Source organism: Ruditapes philippinarum, unplaced genomic scaffold, assembly GCF_026571515.1.
Source record: "Ruditapes philippinarum isolate M1 unplaced genomic scaffold, ASM2657151v2 ctg6621_1_1_1_1, whole genome shotgun sequence".
Lineage (NCBI taxonomy): Eukaryota > Metazoa > Mollusca > Bivalvia > Venerida > Veneridae > Ruditapes > Ruditapes philippinarum.
This window is the reverse complement of record NW_026854791.1, coordinates 29,042-49,562: the sequence shown is the minus strand read 5'-3', so window position 1 is coordinate 49,562 and position 20,521 is coordinate 29,042. Positions and strand designations below refer to the sequence as shown.

At 32.3% G+C, this 20,521-nt stretch overlaps 1 long non-coding RNA gene across 1 annotated transcript; it reads left to right on the top strand.

Moving 5' to 3' along the window:
• The first annotated feature begins 19,698 nt into the window (after positions 1 to 19,698).
• Positions 19,699 to 20,336, top strand: LOC132741075 (uncharacterized). Its single transcript, XR_009627237.1, has 2 exons — positions 19,699 to 19,885; positions 20,013 to 20,336. It is a non-coding gene; the product is annotated as an uncharacterized LOC132741075 (long non-coding RNA).
• Positions 20,337 to 20,521: the final 185 nt, after the last annotated feature.

Genomic DNA, 20,521 nt, shown 5'->3' with positions numbered 1-20,521 from the left:
AACTATGCACTTATTACTTTATTACAGTATTGGTTGGTTCGGGCGTGTTTCAATTAAACCTTATAGCTTCCAATACCAACAAACTAAACACACAACTAAACATTTTACCTTAAAATTTTGAACGATATAAAGTGTTTTGTTTTCAAAAAGAGTCATGAAGAACAGAAATAGTATTATAACTTAATAAAAACAACATAAAACATGTTATAACATAAAACATGATTGTGTTTAGACATGTAAGTTTGAGAACATTTGCTTTAACATTTTTTATTGGACATTTCCGTGATATATCAGCGATAATGGTAAATAGTGTATACACTGAGTTAAATCGATTGAAAGGATCGTGTTTTATTTGTTTGCATTTATTTGTTTGCATTTATTTATAGTCTCAACGGATATCAAATCAAATAGTTAAGGTATGACCCATATAATGCATTACTACTACTGAAGCATGGTATATTTCACATCAATGCACTTGCCGTTATTATTTTCTCATTCTGTGTTTTCAAAACGACATATTGACGGCACTATTTTATTCGAAAGATCTGATTTCTAAAAACCAGCTTTTGTTGAATTTTGTTCTGAAAACTGTCTAAAATGATAGAAAATGGTCTAACAAAGGGAATAAATCCGAACACCAATATCTTTGATTCAGTCATTTACGCTGTACAGACGTTTAAAGATGCTGTAACTCATTCTTGCTGTGGTTTAGGGGGCGTGGACGGTAGTTTGCACTTGACAGTACCGTCCATGAACAGGTTCAATCAAACCGCGCCTGCAACATTTCAATTTTGCCATGTTGGGCTTTATTTAGGGATTCTTACTTTCTCTATTTTATATCATAAGTATGATGCTCAAATGAAGATTTATCAGCATTGTAAGTTCCAAAAAGCATTATTTGTAAAGATATTACCGAATTTAAATTTTCATGATAATAAAGGGAGGTAATTAGAAATTCATTTTTTTATAAAGTCTAAGCCAAATTTTTCAATAAGAAATGAAAGCATATATTTTAATGATTACATATAATGTGGACAAATATTTGCAGTACACATTTTACAAATTATTCGAAATTGTTTTAGAAGAATAATTATATACATATAATAAATTTCACTTAATTGTGGTGATAACCTTTTTTTACAACATATAGGATCTTTAAAGTGTTGTTTACGTGACGTGACAATGAAACGTTAAAAAGCGCTAAAAAAATTGGAGGGGGGATGTAAAATACCTATCGTAAACGACAATCCAACAAGGCAGACATCACAAAACATGTAAACATTCCAAAACAAGTAACAATATAGACATGAAGGAACACAGAGGGGTTCCGCCTTGGAACGGTCAGTAGTAGTTAAACCACTGGGGAGTTTAAACCGGTTTTAGGCGCGCAAAGCCTCCATCTTAGCCCAATATGTTCCTGAATGACACGAAAAGTAAATAAAATTAATCCCCGCCAAGTAAAATTCTAACAATGGTCATAGTTACATTAGACTAAATATGTAGAAAAAGGTACAGCCTGATGATCATTTCCAAAGTACTCGATGCCTTTAAGGCGGACAGAGCAAAAAGAAAATCATCTAAAAGGGCCCGACGAAGCAAGACAGAAGACGAACATTAAGACATTCAGTCCCAATTGGCTTTAAAAACTGTCCATCATAGAGTCTCCCACCTAGTCCGTCAGATGTAATTAAAAGAGGAAAGCGTCAAACTGTAAAAGGGTTAACACCAATCATGCGGTGTGCCTTCAAACAATTGGGTCATAACCACTTTAAATAAACCGTTTGATAATTTTAGTGAAGACGGCAGAAGAATAACTATGACCCATGATCCTACGAAGTTTGTAAACCACATCTTCTTAGAAATCAGGCTTGTCGTGTTGGGCTTTCTTTAGGGATTCTGTATTTATCTATTTTGGGGACCATACGCCGCTTTTCATGGAATGGCACAGAAGTGTCACATTGAAGGTTCCATGATAACCGCCGTATGAACACATCTGCGGATGTTTCTAAATTCAAAATTTTACTATTTCATGTTTAAATGTTGAATTCTGCTTAAGCCGGTGCTAGGGGGCGTGGACGGTAACTTGCACTTTCCAGTACCGTCCATGAACAGGCTCAATCAAACCGAGCCTGCAACATTTTCAATTTTGTTGTGTTAGGCTTTCTTCGGGGATTCTGTATTTATCTATTTTATGATCACATCCGTGTTATTTGTGCAGTGTGGCGGCTGTAAAAAGTCTCCCCGTACATTTAATCAATGATGTTATATTTTCGATCCTTGAAGATCGTTCAGCACGACATTATTGTTGTGCTTGTAGTATTTTTAGTTTCAACTTTTCGGCATTTTCTAGTTGGGTGGTTCCATTATTCCTACTTGAATAATGTTGAATCACCCTTAGGATATGTTGCCTGCTTTTTAAATTTGTCTTTTGACGTCATATCTGTGATACGCAGGCTTCATAACCTCTGATCCCCTTTCAAAATTCCATTTTATTTAGTTCCGCCCATTGTTTTCTCGTTTAGAGCACACGCTTTTTATTACTTGGGGACCATACGCCGCTTTTCATGGAATGGCACAGAAGTGTCACATTGAAGGTTCCATGATAACCGCCGTATGAACACATCTGCGGATGTTTCTAAATTCAAAATTTTACTATTTCATGTTTAAATGTTGAATTCTGCTTAAGCCGGTGCTAGGGGGCGTGGACGGTAACTTGCACTTTCCAGTACCGTCCATGAACAGGCTCAATCAAACCGAGCCTGCAACATTTTCAATTTTGTTGTGTTGGGCTTCGGGGATTCTGTATTTATCTATTTTTTGCTAATACCTAGTCGTAAAAGAGTTTTCATCTTACAATTAAATTTTAAAACTAAATCTGAATAACGATGGTAATTTATGATAGCGAAAACCTTGTTAAAGAAGTTTGTTAGAAATAAATAAATTGCGTTCATTAAAATCATCAACACACCTGCTCGCCCTAGCAAATCTTATTAATTGAGAAATATACATTCCATATAATGTAGCATGAGGTACATCTCCATCTAATTGTGGATAGTTAACAATATTATTAATCACGCCCGTTTAACTCACAACGCGTGAAAAATGTACATCGGTTAAAATGTTGTGAGCAACTTCCGTTCCTCGTTGTGAGCACCCATCTAGGACGTGTGGGATCTGTTTTAGGTAAGAATGCACAAAACCACAGATACTTGGGGTTTGGAGCTCAAAACGCCTTTAAAATCCAAATAAAAGGCATATTTGTCAATCCCAGCACATGTACTGATCATATATATCAAAAAATCTTAATATATGCCGTTTTGAAAAAAAATCATATTTCAACAACTATAATAATACACAAGATAAAAATGTTCGCCGGAAAAAATCCGCACCCCTACCGTCATAATCACCATGTATTTTATTCCATTTCCAATATTTTCACAAAATCCTTTGGTCCATCGACACAGAAGATATAATTCTTCACGATGATGGTCAATTTTAAACTTCATCGGTAATATAAACAACGCAACAGCCGAAATAAACATCAATATTATCGCCGTTTTTTTTTCAACGACAAAATCTTTCGATAAATTCAATGGACCAGACGGCTATGAACGAAGCTATCCGATTATGTGGCCCCAGCTTTACCGTGTGCAAAATGCGCAGCGCTTTTAAGTTTGGGAACCACATAATCGGATAGCTTCGTTCATAGCCGTCTGGTCCATTGAATTTATCGAAAGATTTTGTCGTTGAAAAAAAACGGCGATAATATTGATGTTTATTTCGGCTGTTGCGTTGTTTATATTACCGATGAAGTTTAAAATTGACCATCATCGTGAAGAATTATATCTTCTGTGTCGATGGACCAAAGGATTTTGTGAAAATATTGGAAATGGAATAAAATACATGGTGATTATGACGGTAGGGGTGCGGATTTTTTCCGGCGAACATTTTTATCTTGTGTATTATTATAGTTGTTGAAATATGATTTTTTTTCAAAACGGCATATATTAAGATTTTTTGATATATATGATCAGTACATGTGCTGGGATTGACAAATATGCCTTTTATTTGGATTTTAAAGGCGTTTTGAGCTCCAAACCCCAAGTATCTGTGCACAAAACGTCACCAGAATCGACGTTTTTCAATGTTAAATTTAGTCCGGAGAGAAGTTGTCTCCAGTTTTCCAGCTACCCCGAGTGACTGCGTCGCACGGTATTTCCATCAAATTGTCGACCAATAGGCAATATCTTTACATGTGCCTACTCGGAAAACACATCGCTAGCTAACTGCATTCCGATATTTTTACATAAATGTCTGTAATCTTCAAAAAATATGAAAAACTCACCTTGTTTATCGTGTCAAGCGTCCTAGACGGGTGCTCACAACGAGGAACGGAAGTTGCTCACAGCATTTTAACCGATGTACATTTTTCACTCGTTGTGAGTTAAACGGGCGTGGTAATGATAGAAATGTTTTAGTCTAAAAAAAGGTGTAATAACGTCTATTAACAAACAACCAATTTCTTATACGTTTTCATTTCTGTAACTTGCATCGAGTAATCACGCTTAAATCAAGCCAGAAATTCAGGAAACATTCGAGAAAGCAAAAAGAAGTAGAAAAATTACTTTAGAGTGATAAACATGGGATTGGAAGGAAATTATGACATCTTAATGCGTCTTCTCTCTCTCAATAAAATATGAAAAACAAGATCAACAAGGAAAGGCGGCGTTCAATGAACGCAACCCCCATATGACCCAGCAACAAGAACCAATGGTAAGGAGCCCAAGCGGACCCCAAACATAAAAAGGACAGGGCAACGACACGTTAATCATTAAATGATAAATAATTTGTAACTGATTAGGAATTCAAAGAAAATAATAATAGGCCCACAAAGGGGAAGGGGACAGGAGACCGGGGAAGGGGGGGGGTTAATCAAAGAAATAAAAACTGGAGGCAATGGGGAAGATACTTACCGTAGACGAGAAAACAACAAGGGACACAAGCAAAAGTGTCACCAAAACAGTATGAAAACAACATAGACATACATCTGAGGAACACAGTGGGGCGCCGCCTTGGAACGGTCAGCAGCATAATAATGACTACTGGGGAGTTTAAACCGGTTAATGGTGCACCAAACCTCGCTCTTAGCCCCACCATGTTCCTATAAACGAGACAGTGTAAATAAAATGAATCCCCGCCAAGTGAAATTCTAACAGTTGTCATGGTTACAAAAGGTTAAATAAGTAAAACACTAAAATGATCATGTAGAAACATATAAAAGTAAACCCAATGACCATAACAAAAGTACTCAATGTCCTAAAGGAAGACAGAGCAACAAGAAAATCACCTACAAAGACTTATACTGCCTGTACTTGACATGCGAGTTCCTATGACAAAGCTTTTATCATATATTCTTAAATAACGTATGGTGCGTTTGTCTTGTACTTGTAAACGTAAAATGTACATATGCTTTATATGGTACATTATTTGTTTGATACGAATCATTAATAATAAAGTTGTGTGTCATATATACCAGTTAGGTAATCAAGTCTTTTAAGAATACCACATTTTCTTTAATTTAATCACGCATTTTATGGAACGATATTTAGATTCAAAAACTTGTGTGCATATTGCTCATCGTTAATAAATAGCTGCTACAAAAGACATCGTTTCGTTATCTATTTAAAAGTTAGTTACAAAATGGCTGAGTTGGAATATGGTAAATTATTTGTGTTTACGAAGCGACATGGGAAAGTTTATCTTATAACCTTAATTAGGTAAGCAATTTTTCGTATTTGTATAACATTTGGAATAACATTTATGGGGTTGCTATTTTGAAATTTTGCTTCTTTTTACTGGAACCTTGCAAGAAAGGATGCAATCAATATCGTTAACCACCAAAACTGTTCGTCGACAATGCGTTGCCAAGCGATAGACACATGTTTAGAAGTTATGCACGATATATATTTTATTCCCCTAGAACTGTTTCCCACATGCCTGTTTCCAAAGGACGTTCATAACATCCAGTGATCTATTATAGTGATGTCGTGGTAAGAAAAAATGAAAAACACTTCAATAAAGTATGTCCTCCAACTGGTTAGAAAGGCCCGACTTTTCTGCATGACAACGCTCCTGCAAATAAAGGAGCTACTGTTGTTGACTTTTTCGAGAAAAGCGAGTGGCTGTCTTTAAACATCCACCGCATAATCCAGACTTGGCAACCTGTCAATTGTTTTTACTGGCTTGCAGGCCATCGCTTCAAAAGTAGAAATTAACTTAAATTTCTGGAAACAAAGTGATCCCTCGGAGCATTAATCACAACAAAATAACATAAGAATTGCAGACTCGGTTTGACTGAGTTGATTAAGTTGACCGTTGCAGTTATTGAAATGTATATGCAATAGCAGGACTATAATAACCGAAGCATTTAAAGAAATGGATTAAATGTCTGAAACTGTGTATATTTCAGAAGAAGATATTTCGGCTGGGAATCAGCAAATTGTAAACTATTTGCAATTTTTTACATATTGCATTATATATTGACCCATCATTTAAAAGTATTGTATCTAACATAGGGCAGATTGAGATATTGTATTTGTGAGACATAGTTACTCTTTACCTCATTTTGACTAATGTTCTGTTTTACCAAAGTTCTTTAATGCAATTTAAATGCATATTTTGAATAATAAATGACAATAATGATCAAACATGCCATGAATTCCTCCTGTGATAATATAAACTATGCTTATGCTAAAAAATTTCATATTAATGACATGTAAAGTACATTATGTGTTAATACTTTTTGTTTTGCTTATATACGTTGGCTACATGATTATACCAACATTCCATTTTTTCATCCATTAACTAAACTAACTTTTATCCTATATAGTTTTTTATAATCATTGTCAGAAATGCGAAGCCAGTAACGTAAACTTTAATGAATAACAAAAAACAAGACTTATCAATCATCAATTTAGCTTAAGTCGTATTTTATTGACTGTCATTTTTCTGTCGTCGGAAGCTGTCATGGAAATTATGGTAAAAATGCAAGACGAACGATGTCTTTAGTACAGAAATGCAAATTTCCAAAGATGACCTAGATATTCATAATGCGTTTCAATTGAAAGACAGAACAGTACATAGTGATATATGTAATAATTGTATTTTGGTAGTATTCATTTTCAAAATTATATCAGTAATTTTTGCAGCAGATATATAGCTTGATACGCTTAAGTTATGCCTGATGATTTAATTTTACTTAAAGAATATTATATTTAAATTTGATATATTAAATTTCAATAATTGCTACACAGTCTCTATGTGAATTTCTACATACTGTAGGTAAACAAATTGTGAATTTTCAATATTTATTTTAAAAAGGACAACTAAACTTGACTTGTGATACGAAATACGGCGTCCCATGCATAGTTTGTGCATTCTCTTATTCAAGTAACTATTTTCAGATTTTAATATATCTCTGCAGAAACGTTTATTACCCAAAGATAAGCATAGTATGTCCTTAAGCTCATTCTTAGGTTGTGCGTACGTACATTTAAGCAAGAAATTACCTAATGTCATTCTCTTTATTTGTTTGTTTACTTTATACCTTTTTGCTTCAGCAATAAAAAATAAATGAAATGACAACATTCATCCCTGTATAACTAAGTGACCGGCGAATAATTAGTTATAAATATATAACAAGTTTGACCTTTGAGAGTTCTACATATAACTACTTAAAATAATTGCTAGAACTTTTCAATCTTAAAATTGCTGGGCATAAAATTAACACACCAGTTTTAAGATACATTTGAGACCTTTTTCTGTGGGCGTTTTACATTTATCTAGATGCTGTACGTTAGTAACTAATTTACGATTAAAAAATATACCAGACAAAGATTGTCATATTTGCAGTAGTCTACCGGTAAGTGTCAGTGAAACATTACATGTATGATCATGATAATTCAAATAATTATTGCTGCGATAAGTTTTCATGAAGATATGTAGATATTATTAACATCAAATCAAACGAGTATGGCCATACTTCACTCATTATTAAGGCTTGCTTTTCTTACGTGTAATGAAATGTTAGATAGATGGATGGATGGATGGATGGACGGACGGACGGCATGACCTTTGACCTAAGTTAGATAATACCCAGCCTTTTGACTAAGTCTTGTACAATAATTATGTACGTAATCTTGCGAAACAAAGTGTTCACCCATGTAATCCGGAGACAGGCCATTTTTGCGTTTAACAGCAACATTGACACAATACTGGTCATACCGCGCCGAACACTATCGTTTTATTACTTTAAAGTTGTTCATTTCAGTAGATTGAATCTGACCACAAGGCTTCAGGGATCATTGTCTCAGTTTATACTACTTAAGAGAGAAGGAGTTAAGATTATAAGCTTTATTAGCAAATGGAAGCAATGTTTACAGAAATGACTTACTATGATAGCTAAAAGCCAATAAAAACGATGTCAATGATGCCATGTCTAGTATCGAAGACAACCAAAAGTAAAACATTCTAATAAGTATTATACTGAAGCGATCAACATTTTTTCCTGGGGAGGATGTCATGACATTTCCTTTGTATCTTTTTCTTGAGATTAAAAATGCATAAGTTTGTCTCATGTGGTATCAAAGTCAATAAGTAGATATAGAATTATAATTTGAAACATCATCTTACATGTTTTCTCTTCTATTTTGTTATTATAAAATATGTACACATACACAATGTCTTAAATATGTCATACATAATCTATTGAACGTGACGAAATGATCATGTCAGTGACAAACCTTGATATTTGTACGACACAAAACATGCGCTATTCATGTACGATAATCAATGATGAAACATTTCATTATTTGTACGAATGTACTGAATGTTTATTTGATTTCATAAAATTCAATCGAAAAAATTGTTTAACCTGTGTCTTCATATCTGTTAATATGATTGCAAAAAATGTCATTCATAAGCCCTTGTGCTTGTGTCATCCCTCTGTTTGTATTATCTCTAAAACTAGTATCTATATCTTTCTATACTGTGCGCTTCGTTTGAATTGTAATATGTTTACTTTTCTAGCTATTCTTATATTTAATATTTTTGTCTTGCTTTGTTCTTTAAAAGATGCTTTGCTGAAGTCATATTTTACTTTCTTTTTCTATAACAAATATAAGGTGAATAATTTCAGCAATTGCCCTACGTATACAAACTTATGCTTATTTAATATTAATTGTATTTTTCTCTCTTACGAGAAAAAAACAGGAATGGGTATCCTTGTTACGCTCGTCTATTTTTATTTTACTTAAAACTTATAAAGCTTAAATCTGCTGCAATAATTATCGTTTGAATTTGAAATAAAAGATATTTCAAAAATGTTAGTATGAAATGAGTATGATCATAGTAAATTTAGAATGAATTGCTCATACAGGAAATCATTGTTAAACAAATAAAATTCTACTTAAAATAGAAGAATATTTAATTCTGTTTATGTACAATTTGCATGCGTGTTAAATAACAGAGACATTTTATGTTTAAGCTTCTTCGAGAATCGACAGTAAGATTATGGATCCAATATAATTTCACTGTTGTACATGATATAGCTTTATACCTTCATCATCACGACAAATTGTAAAACAACATTAAAAAGTAGATACCTTTTATCATCACAGAAAAACTGTAAAAAAACATTAACACGTAAAAATATTTAGTAGTCGTTGCAATTTAAGGAAACATAGTAATACATTGTGTTTAATGTTCTAGACACTTTACTTCTTCGAAAAGTCTAATTCATCCTAAATGTGGAAAAAGCTTGGGATATAACCTTTCTACTTTAATAAAGAATGTCGATAGCTAAGTGCTAGACGTATAATAAATAATATCCCTTTTGTAACTTTGGGAAATATGCCTTTGTTATTTATAAAAAAAAACTAGAAATTAATTACATACGAGTTATTTTTCCGTATACTATATAACATAGAAAGGCTACGTTTAAAGGTTTATGCTTAACAATACGAAACATAAATGTATGGAATATTGCATGAAATGTCATTCAGTGCAAAAACTGAGAAAAAAAATCTAAAAAATCATACAACTGTTCACAAACAACAGCTTCGAAGAATAAAGCGTAAACTTCTGCAACTATGTATTATCTCTATGAATATGTGATGTACAAATCCCGTTAGATACTGAAACATGGTAATGTTCTTCTTTATTTTCTAAAATAATCAAACGTTTTCTTAAAAAAGGTTATGACACTACTCTATGACTGCTTTTATGGGGATTCTGCTTTTCTCTATTCGACTATTTTGAAATCATACAAGATGCTTAGTGTTCAATCCTTTTATAAATGGACACTACACTTTTATCTTTTGAGTTCATCTGAAGGATCAAGTGGGCGACTCTATGATGGGCAGGTTTTTAAACCTGTTTGGACAGAATTGTCATTTTTTTGTCTACTGACTTTCTTCCTCGTTCATTTGTAGGATATATATCATTACTGCCCTGTCTTCCTTTTATATATGTCTTTGATTTTATTTTGATATGTATCTTCTAATGTATATTCTAATGATTTATGTATTTTACATGTTGTAACCGTAACAAATGTTAGAATCTTTCTTATCTTGGAGTGATTTTATATACTCTGTCTCATTTAAAAGGAACATGTTTGGATTAAGAGAGAGTTTGGGGGCACAATTGACAGGTTTAAATTTCCCAGTAGTGCTTAATATTTTACATATGCCGCTATTCATGGAATGGCACTAAAATGTCACCTTGAAGGTTCCGTGATAACCGCGATATGAGCACATCTGTGGATGTTTCCTAATTATAAATATCACCATTTTCATGTTTAAATGTTGATTTCTGCTTAAGCCGGTTAGGGGGCGTGAACGGTAACTTACACTTTCCATCACGCTCAACCAAACCGAGCCTGCAACAGTTTGGACTTTCTTTCGGGATTCTTGTTTTCTCTATTCTATAAGCATATTGGCAGATATAATATATGTGACATTACATCGTCTTCTTTTCATCATTTTTTGTTCAGGTATATATCTTAAGACAAATCAAAACTGACATACAGCTGATGATTTCGTATCAGAATAGTAATGGGTAATAAATGACATAAATTGTTACATTACCAGTAATGGAATATTTTTCTTTATAATTATTTATATAGTACGTGATCTACAAGATGAAAACTAATCATTCCATTGTTCATGAACTTGTTATTATTGTCACAGTTGATGTTTGTGTCTTTTTAAGTATAACAAATGTATCAAAGTTCTAAAATGTTGATTCATTGCTCCCTGGTCTCCTACGAGAAGCAATTTCTATTACAATTATGTATAATTATTATGAATGTAAAATATATCTGATTTTTTGTCTGTGTTTTCTCTAAGAATATAATTTTCTGATTGAAAATGAAGATTATATATTTCGGCGATGATTCGTAAATTCTATCATTACTTTCAGTGTATTGCGGTAGTAATTGGAAGGAAAATTATATTAAAAGAAAATTAAAATCTATAGCAATCAGTTCTTGTTGTATAAATAGAAATAATTTAGTAAGGTCAACAGAGTCTCAACAAAAGTACGATCCTTTTAATTGTATTTCCTCTCAAAATTATTTTATTTAATTAAAAACGAAATCAAATGGTTAACGTTTGATACCATGGATAACATTTCATTACCTTCCCTTAATACGTGCGAGTATATTATAAATATTATGAGGCTGTAAACTTGAAAAATGTTTTAACAAGTAGCAATGTCATTATCATGGTAAAATTATGGAACAAAAGCATTGAAGTGAAACTCTATATGTCCTAAAGTCTTTATATAAGCATCAAGAGACTTTGTTTCACCACTGGATATTAATTAGATTTGAAAATGTGATAACCTTTTGGTCTGTTGCATATAATGTTAGTGCAGTAAATCGTTTTCTGTCTAACAACGAACGATTTTCTACCGATTTCACTAAGAAACAGAATGATGTTAGAAATACGCCATCACTCTTTAATGTTGTTATCAGATATTTCTTGAAACAGGATATTTTTGTGGTATTTCACATAATATTCAGTATTTTTAATCGTGTCGTTGAACATAAATTTTCTCTATCATTGTTTCACATCACTGTTTCACATAGTATTATGATATTGAATCTTATATTTCAAGGATTTTCTATAGACTGTGGCATTTAAATACTTTCCATACATCAACAAACTAATATATTATGATATACAACCATCGTTTTTAAAGGCTTTCACATAAGAAAGGCGATACCATTAAAACTTTTTTTAAGATGCTGATTAAAGTAGTCTTCTTGTAGATGATTTGTTAAAACTAATCATAACAAATATACTTTTTAAGTGTTAATTTTATATCAGCACTAATCGAATTTATGTAAATGAATTGTAACAAATTACTAACGATTAACAAGCACTCTCTTATATGAAGAAAAGTCAGCTTCTTATATGTAAACAGACGGCTCAGTACATTAATTAATTGCGATCGAAATAACTAGGTTCAGACGGCGTTATTTAAGGTGACAACAGGCACTTTCCGTGGTACTCACATAAATGTCATTTAAACTAAGTTATTTTAGTAATAAATGTTATTTATTTAATCTTTGTGCATTAAATGTCGTTGATCATCAAAAAAAATAACATATTTGAAAAGAATGCCTTTGTAAATGATTGATTTTGAATAAAAATCCTAAAATTTTAAATCGTCATAGCAAAGTTATTTTTTATATTTTTGTCATCAAACTTTTGGAAAATAACCATACTTATATTATCTGGGGAACCGTGTCTCAAATTTTTTCTATCTTTTCTCAAAAAAATATTACGTAACGTCAAACATTTTATGCGACTTTTTTCACCATACATATTACGTAATTAAAGATAATTAAGTCGCTGATTGAGCAAACAAAAATCCCTGACACGGTTCCCTCCGTAAATGAATTTCCTTTCATGTGCTTTAAACCGCATGTTAATTGCTTGATTATTAAAAAAGTTTTGCCGATTCAAAGTTAGTCCGACCCGCATCAAACGAAGTGTCATAAATCGGCTGTTCTTTCTCGGACCCCCACGTTTCACGCTAAATAATTGCATAATACACAAATATCGCACCAGAGAGGGTCACAAGTTGCGGTAACATACTCTAACAACATTTTATGACCCAGTGACATCTGACCAATTAAAAAGCTGCTAATTAATATCAGTTAATAGCCGAAATTTCTTCAATTCTTAACGTGATTTACTGTCCGTCTGGTATCTGTCGCACATGTCACGTGACTATCGGTAAAATTTTGAGGCACTCAGTGGGGGGAAATTGAACGCAATTGCGCACCGCTAGCGGGGTATTTAATTGTTTCCTTTTTGAAGTTTATTATTATTATCATCAGCATTATTATTGTATTATACCAGTGTCACTCTGCCTGTGTATTCGTGTATGAAATTCCGTTAAAATATAAAATAAAATAACAAAAAACTGAGCTTCTGACAGTCTTTTAAATTCCATGGTAGATGTACAAATAAGAACGGGATATTATATTTTTTTCCACCAAATTGATAATGCTTCACATATTTTAATAGAAATAAAAGGTATTACTCGATCATTATGATCTGGCCTTCTTGACTTCTATTATCATGAATACCATCTATGCACGGCATAGAGATCCAGTTTCTACCGGGATATCAATAAATTTCATACTTTGTCCCAGATTTATTAGTACTGTGTCCGATTTACTGGCGAACAATTTATTTTCACTGAGAATATATTTTAATATCTTTTTTTATTCATAGAGAAATAATCATCCTTAGACAATCTAAAATGGTTTAGAAATTTGTCAGGGACACCTTACCACAAGTCATATACGCGTTCACATAAAAAATGTTGTCGGTTTTTGTTGTTGTTTTACTTGACATTGTTAGAAAACGAGGTTGAATGTAAAGTAAGCCCTTGAATCCGTACAAAAGTCTATCAATTCAATGAAATATCTATCAGATTAACGGGACAGACAAATTATTTTCACACATTATTGATATTTTAACAACTACATTTTTAATCAACCCCGTGGTCGTGCAATTTGCCGCTATGCTTAATTATTTATGTTTCATACATTATGTTACGCACATTGGTCAACAATTTCTTAATTTATAAAAAAGGCTAAATGTTGAGATATTCATAAAAAATGTACGGTAGTTGTATGATACATGTATTACGAGAAGTTTGGACCAGTATGGACCTGTAATTCACGGATATATGGAACTACCGATTTCCCTCATTGATGCCTCATCAGGGGGCGGAGCGTTATCGATAATCGACAGGTTACGCGAATAGCAGATACAAATAGTATAGGTACCGTTTTAAAACGTTTAAAAAAACATTTTTTGGACTAACTGCTTCCAAAATTAAATCACGAATATGTTCAGAAAAGGTTGATAAATCTACTTAGCAAAAAATCTCATTTTAGGTATTTTCAGTGATAATTGACTCCGTCGTCACCTTAAGAAATAATATATCCTAAACTGTGATTTTATCGCTCAATAACATCACTGTTTGGTGTTCGGATGCGGAATGTTCGGATGCGGAAATTATATCACGAGGGCGTATATCACGAGTGATATAATGATGCGCATCCGAACGACAAACAGTGATGTTATCCAGCGATAAAATCACCGATTTGGATATATAATTTCGATTCTAACACGACATAAACAAATAAATGCTGCCGTACCTGCTAATAAGCAAAATTACGCCTGATTTGTTTTTGTATTTATTGTCAGCGCGTCGGATTATATAGTGGTTACGTCACATGTATAATGATTACGTCACATGTCTAAATATAGAACGTCAAACAGTGACTCTATTGCATAATAACACTCACTTTCGGTTCTTCTATGTTCAATAGGGAAATGTTAGAATATACAATAATCGGAATTCATTGCATCGAACATGATGCTGGTATGTATATATAATATATTTTTTATATAAACAGTCATATTGATAGAAAGAGGAAAGATTTTTTAATAAACACTATCTATTATCAAACAAATTAAGTATTTTTCCATAAAACATTATTTCATATAGAATATTTATTGCTGTAATTAAATTATATTAAAATGCATAAATTAAACTTTTACTTTATAACATTCTTTAAAAATATCTGCCACAAATCTTTTTACATTAGTTTTTACACAATATCAAATAAAAATAAATTGTGTTGCATTTTGTTGCATAGATTTATGTTTCCAGATACTTTTTATTGCACTTGGGCAGACAAACCATACAAAAAGAACAACAATCCTTAACATTAAGATAGATGGTAATATGAAAAGTCATAACATTTAATTTAATTTTAACATATAAACTTTTTAAATCAATGTTATATTGGTCGTGTGTGTTAGCGTACTTTAAGGTTCCCATTTTCCTTTACATAAAAATAAAAATAAAATTCTAGAGTCATGAAGAAAAGAAATATCGTTATTACTTGAGCAAACCAGACGTAAATTTACATAAAATACCACCAGATTGGGATTTTAAAATTTCGTCCTAGTCACTTCCGACTTAATCAACTAAGGGAAAAAGATTTTTAGAAGGGTAAATAAGCCTCTATTTGAAACGTTATCATCACATTTTTTTTGTAACGTGCACACAAACCTTTCTGCACTTGTTAGTTAGTGCTACTAGTTTTTAAAGCAATAGACATGATCTATAATTTATATTTACGAGCTTTTTATTGACTTTACTTTCCCATAGTTCTGATTTGTTCTATCTAATCTTTTTAGGAAAGACTCAAAGCATCTAGCATTTCAAATGAAAAAAAAACGAGGATAAAATTATTGTTTGACATCAATAGAAAAATTTAATGTAATGCTTAAGGTTGTGTATCTTTAAAGGTATATCGGAAGACAGTGACGAACTAAACAGGTAAAACTAATCTGTAAAATAAAAGCAGTCTGCCTCTAGATTCATAATAATTTGTATGAAATTTTTGAAAATGTATTTTAAAGTACAATATTATGTAGTGTATACGGAAAACAATTAACAAATTGTAAACGGCATTGCACATTGTAAACAGCATTAATAACACATGCAAAATACCAAAATAGGTGTCAAATTATACAAAAATGGCCCTTATTGTTTTAAGTCACAAAGTAAAAATATGGTCATAAATACTGCCAAATCAGTCATTATTTAAACATAACATGTAAATTCTGACTTGAATCTTGAATCGTTTTACTTTTCTGATCATCTTAGTACAATTATGTCAAAGCTTGATTTTCTTGATGTAAATATATGTAAATGGATAATTGCTAGAAAGAACGGCTTGTTTGTAATCTTATAATCAATCTGAATATAAAAAAAGGTATTCGATGCTTGTTTACATACCACAATGTAACACACTGTTTTGTTTATATGAGAATCCTTTAAAGCATTTCCTTCACTATTCGATATGATGGTTGTAAAAGAAGTGCCATGATTGAATTAAATAAACCTCAGGTTTTGCATAAACGTCTACTTTTTAAATTATACGTTCATATGTTCATTCGGTTCACTTTAAACAGAACAGAACAGTACATCCTACTAATTGATTGATATTAGCGTAAGGCATACTGTAGCAACGCTATATGTCGCAACGCCGCTATATGTCGCAACTAACGCTAAATGTCGCAACGCTGACGCTATATGTCGCAATCAACGCTATATGTCGCAATCGCCTACCGCTTAATGTCGCAACGTTGCCGCTATATGTCGCACAAAAATCGATTGCCGCTAAATGTCGCAACCCCTTGACGCTAAATGTCGCACTTGGTAGGAAAGTAACAGATGGTACTGAAACAAAAAGTAAGTGTTAAAACATTTAAAGTTTATACCATTTACACATGAAAACATATCCTAGTAACCAAACAAAAGTTGTATTTCGCGGTCTATGGCAAAAACCTTATATGGCCATAGAAACTGTTTTTGTATACATTGCTTGCAATGTATACAGAGTTATAAGCTATATTTCAGAAAAGATACAGGTTTAATGCATTACCGAACAACATCCACTCCCGGATAAAAACCGCTATAGAAACTAGTTCTTCATTCTGCAGTAGCGGTACATTCCGACTACACATCATTAAAATAGTGTTTTGCAGAGTTGTTTAAATGCTTTGAAATTTGCAAATCGTTCATTTTCATGAAATAATAGACTCTACATTCCTTTAAAGAAAACAAAAAACTAACAGTTCATTGATAAAATCGTAGTTTATACCTACGCGTTAAACTTCGCATATACGCATGCGCTTGCTAGCATGAATGAATACATCGTAAATATAGTAAAGTCGTCAGCGCTTATGCTACAACAATACAAAATAAGCTTTTTTTAAACCGCTAGTTTGTTGTGATTAAATGTCCGATTTTAAAATGTATTACACCAATAGAAAGCTTTGGATCTTAGCTTCATCACAATATAAACTTCAATACATCTTTTGACTCCAAAGTATTTAAAATAACTGTTAAACCTACCATATGTCAGACCATTTTACATGCGATTTATACAGTGAGATACGCAATGATAAGAATAGCCTGTCGTCTGCTAGTTCTAAAAGTGTATATCGGTGTATTATATAAATGGGACCTAAACATCTCAGGTAGATATTAAATCAAATAAAATTCCCGATTTACATTTATGCAATAAAATTGCCCTAAAATGTTTTACAAAATAAGTATGGAGCACCGTCACAAAATTTACCAGCGTATACCGGAAAATGTTTTTTTTCAAAAACTGGCAATTAGTATCGTGACTTCGAAAAATAGAAATTTCGTAAGCTATTCTTTTGAATACCTTTTTTACACATGATTTTCCTTTCACTTTTGTCTGGGATGTACTATAACGTATCGTATGTTCCAGCTTTTGTATGCCTTAGATTTTTGAAAAGAAATATGTTTCGAAATTCAGCGAAGATTGCCTGATTCAGTACGGGTAAAAATAAAGGTTCGGCCGCTCGACCGTTCGACCCATTACAATTCGTCGAACTTGGGATATTGACGTATGGAGCTAAATATAGGTATATGTGGCAAGATTCGACGAGAAGAAATAATCATTTGAAACTGTAAATCAGTGTAAGCATTAAGAAATAAATACATTATGTTATTTTTATCTGCTTATATTAATTGCCGAAAAACACCAAAAAAATACCGAAAAACACTTAAAATACAAAGAAATATTAATTCAGCAATATAAACCATTTTTGATGGTTATTTGATGAAATTGGTTTTTGACGGTTATTTGATGAAATGGGTTCAATAATATCAGTTTTAAATCGATGATATATACAATTGGTATAATTCCAACAAAATAAGTTTTATCTACTTTTTTCTACCCTTTAAATGATTAAAATTTACTTTCTTTTTACAACCAGTGTAAATTAGAGAATGATTCTATTCTGTATTAAATGCGATATGAAAGTGTTTTTCGGCAAAGTTACAGTCTAGCGTCAAAAAAAAAAAAACATGGAAAAGCCGGAAAACACATTTTTACGGGCATTAAAATAGTCGTAGTTAAAACAAGAGCCGCTATTTTTTTTCCAACCTTTTAAATGAATAACTATTACTTTCTTTTGTTACGAATGTAAAATGTCAGTGATGTTTATATTTTTTATAAATACAGCATGAAAGTGTTTTTCGGCTACGTATCGGTCTAGCGTCAAAAAAATGGAAAAGCCCAAAATAAAAAAAACACATTTTACTTGCGATGAAATGGACATTTCAAAAATAGAACTATTAAATAAAATTTTAACCGTCTAAATGAATGATTATAACATTATAATTTATGTGTAAGAAATGTAAAATATCAGTAATATTTTTGTAATAAACATTGTATGAAATTGTTTATCGGCTATGATACTGCCTAGCGTCAAAAAGATAGAAAAAAAAACAAACAACACATTTTACTTGCAATAAAATACTATATATATTTTTTTAAAAAATGCTGCTAAATACATTTTCAATCGTTTAAATGAATAACTATGACATAGAATTTATTACCTTTGTAAAATGTCAGTTATTTTTTGTAATATGTAGAGTATGAAAAAGTCAGTGGTGAAACTTATAGGTTGGCTAGCTCAGGGTGAGGTTAGCCTGGGTTCCAGTCTGTCGATTTTTTGTTATGTTTCTGTTTGGCAAAATCGACACTATCAAAACGACGAACGAATACGGAATATTAAGCGCATATGTTATGAACAAAAAAATGTTATGAATAAGCAAAAGCTATCAACGCCTGAATCCCAGGCTATGTGAGGTTTTAGATTGTTGAATGTCGGCCATCCATCTTATGTCAACTCTGGTATGTCCACATTTAGCATCGTCGGATACCCACGGCCGAACCATTTACATTTATCAGTTAGGTATCAACCACGTGTATCCGATGCTGACATTACAGTTGTTAACAATCTGCTGGTCATTTAGTTTGTTAACACTCTACTGGTCAAACTTTTGTCCCAAATGTCACACAACATCGTAAGAATGAGTGTGACAGGTTTTGCTCGAGTTTGAACATGGATCACCTTGGTTGAAAATCAGAAGTATGTCACAGTAGCCAAAAAATAGAAAAAAAAAATGTTTTAGCTCAATGGTTCATCTAAAGTTAAGAAGTTGGTAACACAACCTGATTATGGAAAAACCCTTGTTAACTTGCTGTCCAATATAATATTCGATTTATCCGCTAGAGGATTAAATCTTTTATTCAAATCTTACAACTTAACATTCTTTATTATAACACCCCAGTAGGGCCTCAAAAAGAGTTGTCAGGGGAGACAACTTACAATATGTCATATATAAGGCAGAGCAAATTCTGGGAACGGTCTTTCGATCGTGGCTCACAATAGAAGAGGTAGACTAGTTTATCTTCGTTTAAAAAATCTAAAATTTACATTTCAAATCTTGAATCCCACCACAAACCCACCCGTTCAATTTCATTGTTTTTCTTTGTTTTTGCTTTCTTCCCTTTATATTTTCAGATGCACGTCATGGCTGGAACAGAAAGATATAGAAAAAGGAGAATGCTTATAATTCTCAGCGACCGTTATCGGAGCTGATCAATTTGTAAAATAGACATGTAAAGTGATTTAATCATCTGTACCTGTGTACCTTGAGTTGAAGCATGTGCTACCACGTTTTTGCAACCGTTGCCGGGGCAAAAACAGTTATAGTAAAGACATTTAGTAGTCTTAAATCGAAACACATAGACATTTCAATAGGTTAAATAATTAAAATGCTTTTATCCAGCCATGGCCATTTTCATGCCAACACGTTTTTGTTAATAAATACCAGTACGTTTTTTAGACTGATTTCTCTTTTCTTTTATTCCCAAGTTGTAATGTTTGAATAAATGGATTTCTTGGAAAGGTTGTTCATGAAGACTATATGTAACAATTATTGAATAATGAAAATATTACAGTACATTTGAATTGTTGTGATTATAGATTTCATTTTTATTAATTAACGATAAAGTAATGCATTTGAAAAT